The sequence below is a fragment of the Castor canadensis genome, chromosome X (genome assembly GCF_047511655.1).
Source record: "Castor canadensis chromosome X, mCasCan1.hap1v2, whole genome shotgun sequence".
Lineage (NCBI taxonomy): Eukaryota > Metazoa > Chordata > Mammalia > Rodentia > Castoridae > Castor > Castor canadensis.
In genome coordinates this window covers 77,243,890-77,256,840 of record NC_133405.1, presented here as the reverse complement: position 1 = coordinate 77,256,840, position 12,951 = coordinate 77,243,890, and the positions used below count along the sequence as shown (strand labels likewise).

At 43.4% G+C, this 12,951-nt stretch overlaps 1 protein-coding gene and 1 long non-coding RNA gene across 2 annotated transcripts in view; one reads left to right on the top strand and one right to left on the bottom strand.

Annotated features, from left to right (window-relative positions):
- Nexmif (neurite extension and migration factor) overlaps positions 1-8,759 on the bottom strand; it is a 170,813-nt gene extending 162,054 nt beyond the window's left edge. The window contains exon 1 of the mRNA XM_074062196.1: positions 8,201-8,759. The gene's annotated coding sequence lies outside the window, so the exon portion shown is untranslated. The remainder of the gene's footprint in view (positions 1-8,200) is intronic.
- The window catches only part of LOC141419406 (uncharacterized), a 49,013-nt gene continuing 43,424 nt past the window's right edge, over positions 7,363-12,951 (top strand). Inside the window, exon 1 of the long non-coding RNA XR_012444170.1 lies at positions 7,363-7,596. This is a non-coding gene — a long non-coding RNA (uncharacterized lncRNA). The remainder of the gene's footprint in view (positions 7,597-12,951) is intronic.

Here is a 12,951-nt window from a genome sequence, read left to right as displayed (position 1 = left end):
TTATGCAAGATGTAACAATTGGAGAAGCTGAGTGAAGGGTACGAAAGGCCTCTCTTCCAACTTCCTCTCAATTTATATTGCAAAATAAAAAGTAAAAAAAAAAGTCACTGCAATAGATAGACTAACTGCCTTTCAAAAATGTCTACATCCAAAATAAGTTTTCTGGGGGTGAGTACCACTGAGAGGGGGGTGGGCATAAGGAAAGGGGGAATGAAGGTGTATATGGTGGATGTATTATAGATATATGAAAATTAAAAAATGAAACCTGTTGAAATTGTTCTAAGAAGAGAAGGGAAAAGAAGGAGAACAATGAATGGGGTAAATCCAAGAAGATATATTTTAAGCACATAAGTAAATATCACAATGTATCCCCCTGTACAACTATTATATGCTAATAAATTTATTTTTTAAATGTCCACATCATAATCTCAGAACCTGTGAATATGTTAGGTTACAAGAGGAATTAAGGTTGCAAGTCAACTAACCCTGAGATGGAAAGATTGTCCATTCAGATAGACCCAATGTAATTATAGGGGTCTTTGTACGTGGAAAAGGGAGGTAGAAAAGTGAAAGTCAGAAACGAAGATGTAATGATAGAAACAAGAGTGAAGTGATGCCATGAGGGAAATAAGACCTCCATTGCAAGTTTTGATTGCAGAAGGTTGCCATGAGACACGAAATGTGGCTGGCATCTAGGAGCTGGAAAAGGCAAGGAAACCAAGTCTCCTCCCAGAGCCTCCAGAAAGGAATGCAGCCATTCTCACATCTTAACTTTAATCTAGTGAAACCAAGCTCAGACTCCTGACTTCTGACATCTAGATCTACAGAATAACAGTTTTATGTTGCCTTAAACCACAAAGTTTTGATAATTTTTACAGTAGCCAACACAACCACTAACCAGGTAGTTAAAAACTAACCCACTAAGTATAAGCAACAGGTTTTTTACAGAGTACACTCAATTCATTAGTCAGAAATCAGTAACTCTGCACTATAGTCTTAAGGCAGTAGTCAATACATCCTACATAATGCTATTTGCAATTTCACATCACCAATGATGGCAGTGATAAAAATTTTGCCTCAGAATTGTAGGAAAAATAAATATATTACTCTCTATTAAATGGAGCCTGCTAAGCCAATGAAGATATAAGAACAGAAACATTTGTGTCATGAAAGTTGGAAATCTTGTCTCAACCCAGCTAGGGATACTTCCTGCTAAGGAATGTCCAGATGTGTTAGAAAAACTGGGCATCTGTACTTATTTTCCAAGGGGTAGAATATAGAAACAATAGAGAAACGTATGAATTAGAAAAAGGATAGGGTAAATTCAGATGGTTAAAGACCCAGCCAACAAATTTCTTATGACTGGACAATCCATTTTATTCCTTTCTCTGCTCCCTGTTTCCCAGGACTTAGTACATACTAGATTCTTAATAAATGCTTGCTGACTTGAATCACAAATGATAATTAATAGACCCATACAGCCTTAGGATTCTATTAGTCCTCATATTCCACAATATTACAAACTGCTAAGATAGGAAATAATAAACAATTTGTTCATGGTCATTGAATATATGACGTTAAAGTTCCAGGATGAAATTTACTAATTCTCTCCAGGATAGCTAATACTCTAAAAGGCCCATGAGTCTCAAGGGTGCTCATGAAGATATCTGGACATCATCTTCCTTTCTGACCCCATCACCATACCTAAAAATTGGTGCTGAGAAGAGTTCCCTATTTTGTTTTACTTTTTTTCTTTTTTTTTTTTTTTTGGTGGTACTGGAGTTTGAACTCAGGATCTCATGCTTGCCAGGCAGGAGCTTTACTGCTTAAGCCACTCTGCCAGTCCTGAGTTCACTATTTTTGTCAGCCCCTCAGCTAAGAGAAATGTATAGAGCTAGAAAAACATGGAAGAGATGTAGGGGACATATGAGAATGAGTGAGTTTTTATGGAATATATTTAATATATTAGTAATTAAATTGTTGGCGTGAGAACTGAACAAGCATTTTTAAGAATCTGAAAGTTGACAAGTCAAGGATTTGGGGAAATGAGGAAACTTATTTTTGGTGAGAACAGTAATGTTCAAGTGAGCATTAAGTGGCTCTGTTTCATAATAAAAATGCCTGTGAAGGTTAATCAGAAAAATGCCTATAACAGTAGCTGGGGGCTATGGACCATAAGTATATTAATAACAAGCTTTTTTGAGAGAGTCATTTTTCATGGTTTCCATTTCAAGCTACTGTGACCATGACAGTTATGCATAGGAATTCTGTAACAACTGAGGAAAGTCTAGTACAGAGGATTTTAACCCACAATATATTGTTGAACTTTCTGAAATGTACGCAAATGTTATATATGTAAACATATACATTTCTGAAGATCATCCTTGGTAATCATCACATTTTCATAGGAGTTCATGCCAAAGTTAAGGACTACTGGGCTAGATGGCAATGCTATTCTTTTTTCTACTCCTCTCTCTAGTAAAGTAGCATATCTTTGGAATGTATTCCAGTTACTTAGTAGCTAAAGAGATAGTGGGTTTCTGTTCAAGCAAGTCAATGCAACCTAGTCTCTGGGTTAATAAATCACACATGTGTCTGGAATAACACGGCAAATATCAGGAAGGAGGGCAGAAAGAATTTAGTTGCACCACAAAATTTAGTCTTCTGCATAAGCAAGAAAGACAAGGTGATTATTTACATCTTGACTCAAGCAAACAAATTCACCTATGAATTTCATTCTTTAAGTCATCACCCCATCACTCCTCCAGGTTCTGACAATCTTCCAAGCCCTAGATATTAGCTGAGGTATGGTCGTGAAATGTTCACTGATTTTAACATTGGGTTGGGTAAAGCTCAATTAAGAAAGAGAAGTTTGAGCCAGGAGCAGTGACTCATGCATATAATACTAGCTACCTGGGAGGTGGAGGTCAGGAGGATCTTGGGTTGAAGCCAGCTTAGGCAAAAAGTTTTCTACACCCCATCTCAACCAATAAAAGCTGACTGGGTGTGGTGGCATATGCCTGTCATCCCAGATACAGGGGAAACAAATAGGATCGCAGTCCAAGCCAGCCTGAGCATAAATGAGAGACCCTATTCAAAAAATAACTAAAGCAGAAAGTGCTGGAGACATGGCTCAAATAGTAAAGTGCATGCCTAGCAATGCAAGGCCCAGAATTCAACCTCAGTAGTGAGAGACAGAGGAAAAGTGAGAGAGAGGAGAAGAGCAGAGAGGGAGGAGGGGAGAGGGAGAGGGAGAGGGAGAGTGAAAGAGAAAAAGAGTTTCAAAACGTTTGCAAACACAAGTCTAAGTGGCTCCATTTTACCTTCTTGTCTATTGTTTCTTTATCCATAACAGGCCAGAGTTGGCCTGTGGGCTGTAGTTGCATTCACTCCTGCCCTAGTGAAATGAAAGCCAATTATGGATACTTAGGACTGAGAATCAGTTTAAAAGATCATTTTGTCCATTAAAATAAAGGCAAATGGATTAAAGGTAAGGCTACATGCAAACAAAGCTGTGCATGCACTTTTCCAACATATTTTGAAAAGAAGAATTCATACTATATCTTTTTTCTCACAACTACTAGGGTGGTCAGTATGTTTTTTCTAAACTTAAGTTTTTCCTGATAAACTTTCAGCTTATTACCTCTTACCAGCCTTTCATGAAAGTAAGAAGAGTCACACTCCAGCATGCAGCTAACACCTCTTTGTGCGCATGTGTATGTGCAAACACACAATTGCATTTTAGAGGAATATCTTTGGACCCAATAATCCAATTCGGTCAAGCATAAAGCCGGAATCATTTCTGAGGTTCTTCTCCAGGAAATCTCTGAGATAGGAAAATGACAGGCTGAGCTGGGTTAAGGGACCATTACATCGCCAAAGCTCATTATTCCACCAAGTTTTGAAAATATGACCATCTCCCCAAATCAAAAAGCCCAGTTTCTTTCAAAGGTGGCTTATGGTTACAACGATCATAGAATTTTTTCCAAACTGGGACATTTTTGAGAGTGAAGTAAGTATGCCAGAACAACAAATGTAAACCACAATATGTAGTCACCCTACTTGAAGTCTCCTGTAAAGGTAATGCTTTAACTTCCCCCAAAGGAAATAAATTGTTATGCCTGTTCTTCTTTTTTTTAAGACAGGTTCTCACTATAATTCCAGGCTTGGCCTCAAACTCGAGATCTTCCAGCTTCAGCCCCTTGAGTGCTAGTATTACAGGAGTGTACAACTACACCTAGCTTTACCCTTCATGATGGAGGATGGCTCACCACTGCCCCAGCACTTAGGCTCAAAATAAGAACTTGATCTTAAGCCTCTAAATACACTCAAGGTGAACATCAGAAGTTTCTCGCTTAGGCTAGTTTGTGTAACTCAAAAAAAAAAAATCAAGGACTGGGATTATGGCCCAGTGGTAGAGCACTTGCATGCACAAGTCCATGAGTTCAATTCCCAGCACCCCAAGGGAAAAAATGATTTCAGTTCCTTTTGAACCAGGGAATAAGGAAGGGGAAGATAAAAGATCATGACACTTATCCAGGGAAAAGGTCCCAAAAGAACATATTCCTTACTATTCTTACCACAATTTGTGGGTGATGACGTATTGGAGGAAAGGGAGACAAAAGAAGGTCCTCATCCCTACCTGAAGCTGGCCCAGGAAAGGCCATGCTATCACTAAAAGACAGATTCCTCCCTGCTCCTATCTGATCACACTCAGACCAGATTTTTCCAAGTTGTGATGTGCTTACTGCTGCACAAGCCCAGTGTTGTTTGAGAGAGAAGAATGTACCTCTCTGCCCAAAATGTAATTTTCTGGACAACAGAAAAGGTGTGAACTTACAGGTAGCACCAAGTGAGTTGTTCTCCAGTGTTCTTTGTTTTGTTTTCAGTCAACCCTGGAGAAGTGGCCTACAGAATTAGACAAGTTCTTTATGCCTAACCCTATGACCGTGGGTTTGAAAGTTGCTCTGTTGGAGAAACTGTCAACTAGGGCGCAACTTTTCAAAGGAAGAAAAAAAAATAAAAATGTAAAATCTGAAATCTCTAAGATGGGGAAAACAAGGAAGCCAAAATAATCTACTCCTTAGTGAATCATTCCCCTTCCCTATCACCCACCACCCACTTTGATCCTTCTCTCCTTTTGCTTGCTGCCAGCAGGAAAACTTAAACCTTGCTATATGCCACCAGATAAAAAGTTTAAACATAAGAGTCAAAGGTCAACTAATATCTCCTCTTCTCCCTTTACTAAGGGATTTACAGAAGAAAAAAAAATCACTAGAACTGAACTTAGGTACAGAGAAACTGCAATCAATCCTTCTTTGGTCAAGGTAGTCCCTCCACTAAGCAAATACTTCAGTGAGACCAGAACCTCCACAGTGATTGTGTGATGCATGAGCACATCTTTGAGTGTCTAAAATCCAGTATTTATCTCTTTTCTCATCTCTCTTCTCCTACTTCTTAAACACAGGCGACACCAACACACCTTTAGTTCTCTCTGCTTTATGGGTAGCTTAACAGTAATCAGAAGATTGTGGAAGAAAGAAAAAAGAGGGAAGAGATACAGACTATGAGTAAAACAGAAAGCAGCAGTGTTCTGCAGTTGTTTGACTTCGGCAACTGGGAGATAGGGGTTTGCGTGAGTGTTACAAAGCATTGATGCATCGAAGATTTATTCATTGAACAGGTTGATTTATTTAACAGACTTGACATATGTCAGATTCTGCCATGTGTTTACATAATTGTTACCCATTTATCAGAGCTCTAATTTAGGCAAATATTTGTTTTAAAAGTATTTTCTTTTAAATGACTTTCTCTGGCCTACTGCACAATCAGTCTGTGGCTCATTTTAATTATGCTAACAATAGCTATTTGGTGGAAATCTGTGAACTCTAATCTTCCCTCCAAACTCTATTCAGTTTTTTCCTAGCAATTACTTTGGAGTTAAAACCATACTGTGGGGAAAATTTTAAAATACGCACAATGTCCTTTTATGTTATGGTATTTTGCACTTCTGGTTTTCTTAAAAGCACTTTCCTGACATATTGTTAAGATCACAGATCAGATACTGTTCGTGTAAAAACTGGCTAAAAGGACAAAAGGGTGTGATTTTTTATTTGTTTAGTGTATGTCTGTGGGGTGAGGTGGGGCAGTTAGAAAAGGTAAGGGACAGCTAGGAAGGGGAATTAAGTAGAATAGAAGGTAAATGGAGTCAAATTTTGAAGTCTTAAAATTTGGTTGAATCACCCTACCCAATTTTAACACATGTGCACCAAAAATTGTATCGTTTCAACTCAAATGCGTGCAATCTATCTAGGTTCTGTGGGAGGTAAAATATTGGAAAGTATTTCCAAGAAACAAAAACGTCTAATCACTAGCTGCCAGAGCTGGTTTGAGTTCCTCTATTGTAAATATGCAGTTTGCAAAAACAAGAGACTCATTTTGACCTCCTGGGTCAAGGAGTGTGGAGACTAGGGAAGATACGAGGGTAGGATGGGAAAGAAATCCCACCAGCACAAAAGTAAATTTTTTTTATCTAGTAATCAAATACGTTTTTGTTGTTACTGCTGGGTAAAATGTACAAGTCTTCCAGAAATTAGACACTGTAATAAAAATGTACCAGCCCAAATTTGAATTGCTCACTAGACAGATGGTTAATTATATTCACAGCCACATATTTCACTGGGATAGAGTTTCAGACACTCAGCCAGTTTTATTTGATTAGCCGGTTTCCCAGTTAATATGTAAAATGACAGTTACTTAGGGCTTTTTTGTTCCCTTCTAAAAATATTTTTTCAATAAGTGTAAATTCTCCTCAGCCACGAGAACGTCACGGCTGTAAATAAAAACGTCTGGTCATATGTTACCCCATGTGTAAAAGATGTAAGGGAGATTCACCCTGCAAAATCCTAATGGTCCCTTGCAGTTCTGACACCACTGGACCTTTTCTCACCAAGCAAAATACTCCCGGAACTATCAATACACTCCGCTCCTCCACCTAAAACAACCAAGATTTTTCAAATCCCAAGGCTAAAGTGCTTTACACGCTTTTCAAAAAACAGCCCTGTCAGCCCTATACACAAATCATATCTTTTCAGCTAAGTCTAGGAAACAGACCGATCGAAAAAGGCCACAAAGCTAAGTGTACTGTTCTGCACAGAATTCAACAGTATGCTCGAGAGACGAAAGCCAGAAGCCGAATAGGAGACTCGCTCGTTCCAAAATGCAACCAGAAGCTCGACAAAAATCAAGAGTGCTGGTGTCGAAATGGGGATGTCATTTTTTTTAACTTCGAAAAAGACAGAAAACCTTGCGCGGGTGATTCGGTCCCTCACGAATCAGACAGGCAGAAGCAGTCATGCTGAAACCACTGGATTCCTCAGCTGAACGGCGCCAACTCAGCGGCGCGGTTTCCACACTTTCCTGAAGGTGGGGGGGTGGTCCCCGCTCCCGGACCTCCCTGCCCTGCAAGCAGGGTATAGGAGAGCAAGCGGCCGTGTGTCTCGGGGCGCGGCAGAGAAGCGCCAGAAGCCATGCAAGGAAGCGTCGATTCGACCACCTCTGAGAGCGGGAAGGGGCCGCAGGCCAATTTCCGCAAAGGTGACGAGCTGGGCGAGGCTCAGTCCGGGGGGGGGGGCAACTTCTCCCCGCCCGCGGGGCGCTCGGTAGTGGCCACGGCCGCCCGGCAGCGCGCGGGAGCCGTGGGCGGGGGAGGCGCCGGCAACACGGCTTCGCACCTTTGCGGCTTTGGCCCGGGCGCCAGCCGAGGCCGCCGCGTGGGTTTTCCCGCTCGTGCCGAAGCGTGCGGTGACCGTGCCCCATTCCCTGGCCAGGCTTTCCCGGACACCAACCCGAAAGGAGGCAGCACTCTGCTGGCTCCCGCTGCCCTGCTGTGTGCGTGTGAGCACGGCGGCTCCGGCCCGTTCGCTTCCCCTCCCCCCGGCGCAAGCACAGAGGCCTTTCCTAGATTGCAGTGCCTGTCAGGGCGAGCCGGCATCTCTCACCCTCGCGGCCTCACTCCCTCGTACACTGGCACCCACATGCACGCCATTCGCACACAGACGCCCTCCCTTCCGTTTTCCCTTCCCCCTCTTCTCTCTGGGCTTTCCCTCAATTCCTTCCACTCCCTGCCTTTGCCACCCAGAGCCGGCCGGGGAAAGCCGGCGAGAAGGCCAGGGGGCTGGATGGCAGCGCTTGCACTCACCTCACAGGCCGACTCCCGAGGCGCACGTCGCTGGCGGGCTCAAGCAGTAGGCGCTGGAGCTGGCGCGGCCACAGTCAAGGCAGGGCTGCCGCCGTCGCCGCAGCTGTTGGAGCTGCCGCCGCTGTTACTGCTACTGCTGCCGCCGCCGCCGCCGCCTCTGCCTCAGCTCCATGCGCGGGGCCCGCCAGGTGGACGCGCCTCTCTGCCTCGCTCGTTCCCTCAGGTTTCGCCACGGCCGCCGCGCTCGATGGAGTCAGAGCTGTCAGGCTCTGGCTCTGGAACTCAGACCCTCAGTGGCTGTCCGGCTGTTGCCAGGGTCCGCGATTCTGCCGCACCACCGCTTGTTCGGGCCGGGGCTACCTCGCGTGAGCGGGCTGCGCGCTCGGCGCTTGGAGCCCGCTCTGTGCGGTGGCTGCGGCCGTCCGCGAGAGGGAGAGAGAAGGAGGGCGGTTGCTAGTGCCGCTATCGCTGTTAGAGCAATTACTAAACGCTGCTACTGCCGCTACTGCCACTGCTGTGGTGGCGGCTGCTGCTGCTGCTGCTACTGGTTTTCCTTCCCGGGTTCTCCCCCTGCCTCGTCCCCCCTCCTCCCCTTCTTCCTCCTCCCCCTTCTCCTCCCTCTGCCGCTTTTCTCAGAGCCTCTGCGGGCGCTGCCTGCTCCCCTCTTCTCCAAGAGCTGCCTCTGCCCATTCAGAAAGGTGCCCAGAGTGGGGCTGCCTCGCCTGCCACCATCGCTATTGCCCCTGCCATTGTTTCCTCCGGCACGGCTGTTCTTGCTGGACGCGTTCCCCCCCTCTATCCTCCTTCCCCACCACAGCCCTCCCTTTCCTTCCCGCTCTCTCCTTACCCTAAGATCCCTTCCCCTGAGCCCCCTCCCACTCTGTCCGTCTGTCCCTCCCTCCCCTCCCCTCCCCTCAGGCGTCCGGGAGCGCGCACTGCGCGGCCACCTGTCATAAAGGGCGCGCACCCCCTTCTCCACCCCCACCCTGCCCCCCACTCGCATTCTCGAAGCCCGCCCAGTCCACCGCGCCACTGGCTTGTTCTTCCCCCGCCAGACACGCAGCCGGACACCACTCTCCCACGCCTTTGAGGGCAGTTGTGTGTGCAGTGAGGGGCGCGCTGAAGTTTCAGGAAGAATATCTGAATGGCTTCATCCACCAAGCAGCTAACCATCTTACCTACCCTTAACTTCAGGGCCTAGGCCCCCAGGAAGGTGGGTCGTGCTGGAGGGTTGATGAAAGCAGAGAATTGGAGAAGGGGAGAAGGGTGGGTTTTGGTTTTTGGAATAAAAGACTTTGAATATGGCCAGGAAAGAAATGGGATCTGCCTGACTGCTGTCATTGAAAAATTCCATAGGTGGTCATTTCCCTTCTGACATTCTGGAAACCCAAAAGGAAACAGCAAAAGATTGGAGAGCAACTCAGGAGGGAACATACAGCACTCATAAAGCAAGGAGTGTAGGGTTGGGGCCTGAGAGCCACTGTCAGCACCCCTAGGAGCCAGGGTCAGAGATGAAAGGTTGGTGCTAGAACAGAAGGGGCAAACCTAGCTACTTTTTATGTACTTTCTTTGCTCCAACAAGTCATTGCTAAAGCCCACCTTCTCCAGCTAGGTAGCTCCCAATTTCAGGGTTCTCTGCTTCCACAGCTACAGCCTTGTTTTGCAAGTTCAGGCTTTGAGCTCTGATGTGTGTAGCTTCTATTACCCTCCACAGAGCCTGTAGCTTGTCATGCGACTTCACCCCAGAAACAGCACAGGTGGTGGAAGGGAGCTATTTCCTTTTCCCTGGCAAAGTACAGTAGACAGATGTTCCACATATCCATATCATTGCCAACAAGGTCGGAATCACCTCATCCAGTATGAGGCATTGTTCTATGGGTCTTTCATTCCTGAGCCATAAAGTATTTGTATGGGCGCAGGGGACCCTTGTACAACTTCTCATCTCTATATTTTTGTGTCTACCATTCCACGTGCTTAAAACACTCTTGTCCTTTCCCCCTCTCCTTTTATAATCTCTAAAAATCATAAATAATCAAAACTTAGTGAGTCATTACTATGTGCCAGACACTGTGCTAAGCAACTTATGTGAATTCTTTATTTAGTCCTCTCCTCAAAAAAACCCAATTTTATTACTTCCATTTTACAGGTGAGAAATTTGAGCCACAAAGAAGTTAAGTATACAAATCTTGAGAATAGGAATGATACCTATCTTGCATCTGACAGTCACTGGACAAATACATTTGCCTCTTTTAGACATTGGGAAAAATAAGATGAAAATAAAATTTGAACTCTGCCCTCAAAAGAAAAAACAAATAAAGGTTAAACATGTAAAATGCTACCACCCATTGGCTGGATCTCAATGGCCAGAATGAATTTCTCTTTTCCCATTGTTGGACAACATGTAAAACAACACCTATATTAACCTCATATGCTACTCTTTCTTTTTAAAGTTAGTTGCTTATTAGTTATCAGTTATAATTTGTGTCAGTGCCCTCCAGTAGAAGACTACCAGGAACATGCACCTGTAATCAAACAATTTGAGTTTATTGCTAGTTACATTGAGGGAGAATAGATGCCATAGGTCCTGTTATGGCTGAACTGTGCTCCCTTCCCCTGCTTCATATGTGGAAGCTGTAACCTCCAGTACCTCACACTGTGACTGTATTTGGAGATGGAGCCTTTAGAAAAGTGATTAAGTTAAAACCAGTCCATTAGGGTGCAGCCCAATTCAATCTTACTAGTCCCCTTAAAAAGAGGAAATCTGGACACACATACAGGTACCAAGAGTTCATACACAGTAAAAAAAAAAAAGTAAAACACAGTTAGAAGGCAGCTGTCTACAAGCCAACAAGAGAGAGACCTCAGAAGAAACCAAGACTGCCAGTAACTTGATCTTGGACTTTCAGCCTACAGAGCTATGAGAAAATTAACCTGTGTTGTTTAAGCCACCCTGTCTGTAGTATTTTGTTATGGTAGTCCAAGCAAACTAATATACTAGGTAACCATGGGTATCTCAGTAAAAGGGTAGTAGAAAGGATTTATTATAGGATTTGGGCTTTGGTCAGGTAATTTGGGGGAGAGTCTAAGGAAGTAGGAGTTCATTCTGTATTGAGTGCTGTCAAAAAGCAAGGGCAATTCTATGACAAGGCATCTTAATCTTTTCTATAGGGAGAGCAGACTAAAGTGAGAATAAGACTTTTGTGGGTGACACAATGACCTTATTTTTGTCTGTGCTTAGACAAAATTATGAAGTGGCCCTATTTTGTCTCCCTATATTGTGTTCTCAGAGTAACTTCATCTATCCAACAGAACAGCATGGCTTATCTATGAGTGCCAGATGTTGGAGGGCTGCTTCTTCATTTCCTCATTTCCATCCATTAACTATGTGACTTTAGACAAATTACTTTACCTCTCTGTGCCTTAATTTCTTCATCTATAATCGAGGACAATGGAATTAAGCATAAGGTTGTCGTGGGAAGTAAATAAGGAAATATATGTATATATAATGTATTTAGCTATATTCTATACCACATAATATTTAGTTATATAATTATATATAATGAGAGAATATATACATATCTATATATATGCAGCCATCATTGAATGTGAGCTATGATCCACGTCTGTCTTCCCCAACAGATTACAATGGCATGAATTACATATAATTATAGTTATGTATTGATATTTTCTCCTATGGTACTGTGAGCTCTTTGAGAGCCAGGATAATGTCTATTGTATAACAATAATAGCTAACTTTTATTGAGTACTTTCAATGGGCCAGGCATTGATGTTAAATGTTGTTACTCCAAGAAAACTTCTGAAACCCCATCCTTATCTGTAGACTAGCCTGGGTGTCCTCCTCTATGCCCCCATAGCATCTGTGTTTACCTTAATTGCTACACTTACCATGTGATAGCAACACTGCTTGTGTATCTTCCTCCCTTTTAAAACTGTTGGCTTATAGAACTGTTGCCCATGTGGAGCACAGTGCCCGCATCAACTGGGGCACTCAATATAAAAGCATCGATTGAATTTTTACCACATTCTTCATTTTGTCTAGGGTAGAACTCCCATCAGGCCAATCTCAACCCCTATCATCCCCTTCCCTGTTCTCTCTCTCTCTCTCTCTCTCTCTCTTTCTCTCTTTCCTCCTTTCTTTATTTTTATTGAAAAAGTAACATAGGATCTATCTTCCCTGTAAGGCACATCTAAAGGACAGAATCACTGCTAGACTTCAGTGCAAGAAAGTTCCTTTCAGAAACAATTGGTCCCTGATATTTAATAGCCAGCAGTAGTGTGTCCATTAGAGTTAAGTGAAGTTATGAAGAAGTATGAGATAGAACCTATAATCTTCATTTTTTAACCTTAATTCTGTCAAAAACAAACTGTGAGTTTCAGTAAATCAGCAGACCTCTCTGAACCATGAGGGACATGGAGAGTATAATCTCCTTATTCATTGACTAATAGAATTAGATTTTAAAAAATTAGAGTTTTCTGGAATTTCTCTTTAGAAAAAACATTTAATACCTCTATTACTTCCATGTCATATGCCTAGATGATTCTCAGCCTTTGGAACTGGTATTCCAAAATGGCCATAGCCTTTCAGAATGCCAACCAAAAGCCAAGCATGTTGTGGTTTTCAATCTTCCATATCACGCCCCTGACAGCTCCACAACATAGCCTGATCACAGTGAAGGGAGCTACAATGTCTGGACATTTCAGGGTCATAAGAGGTGCTGCCATACTGAAGG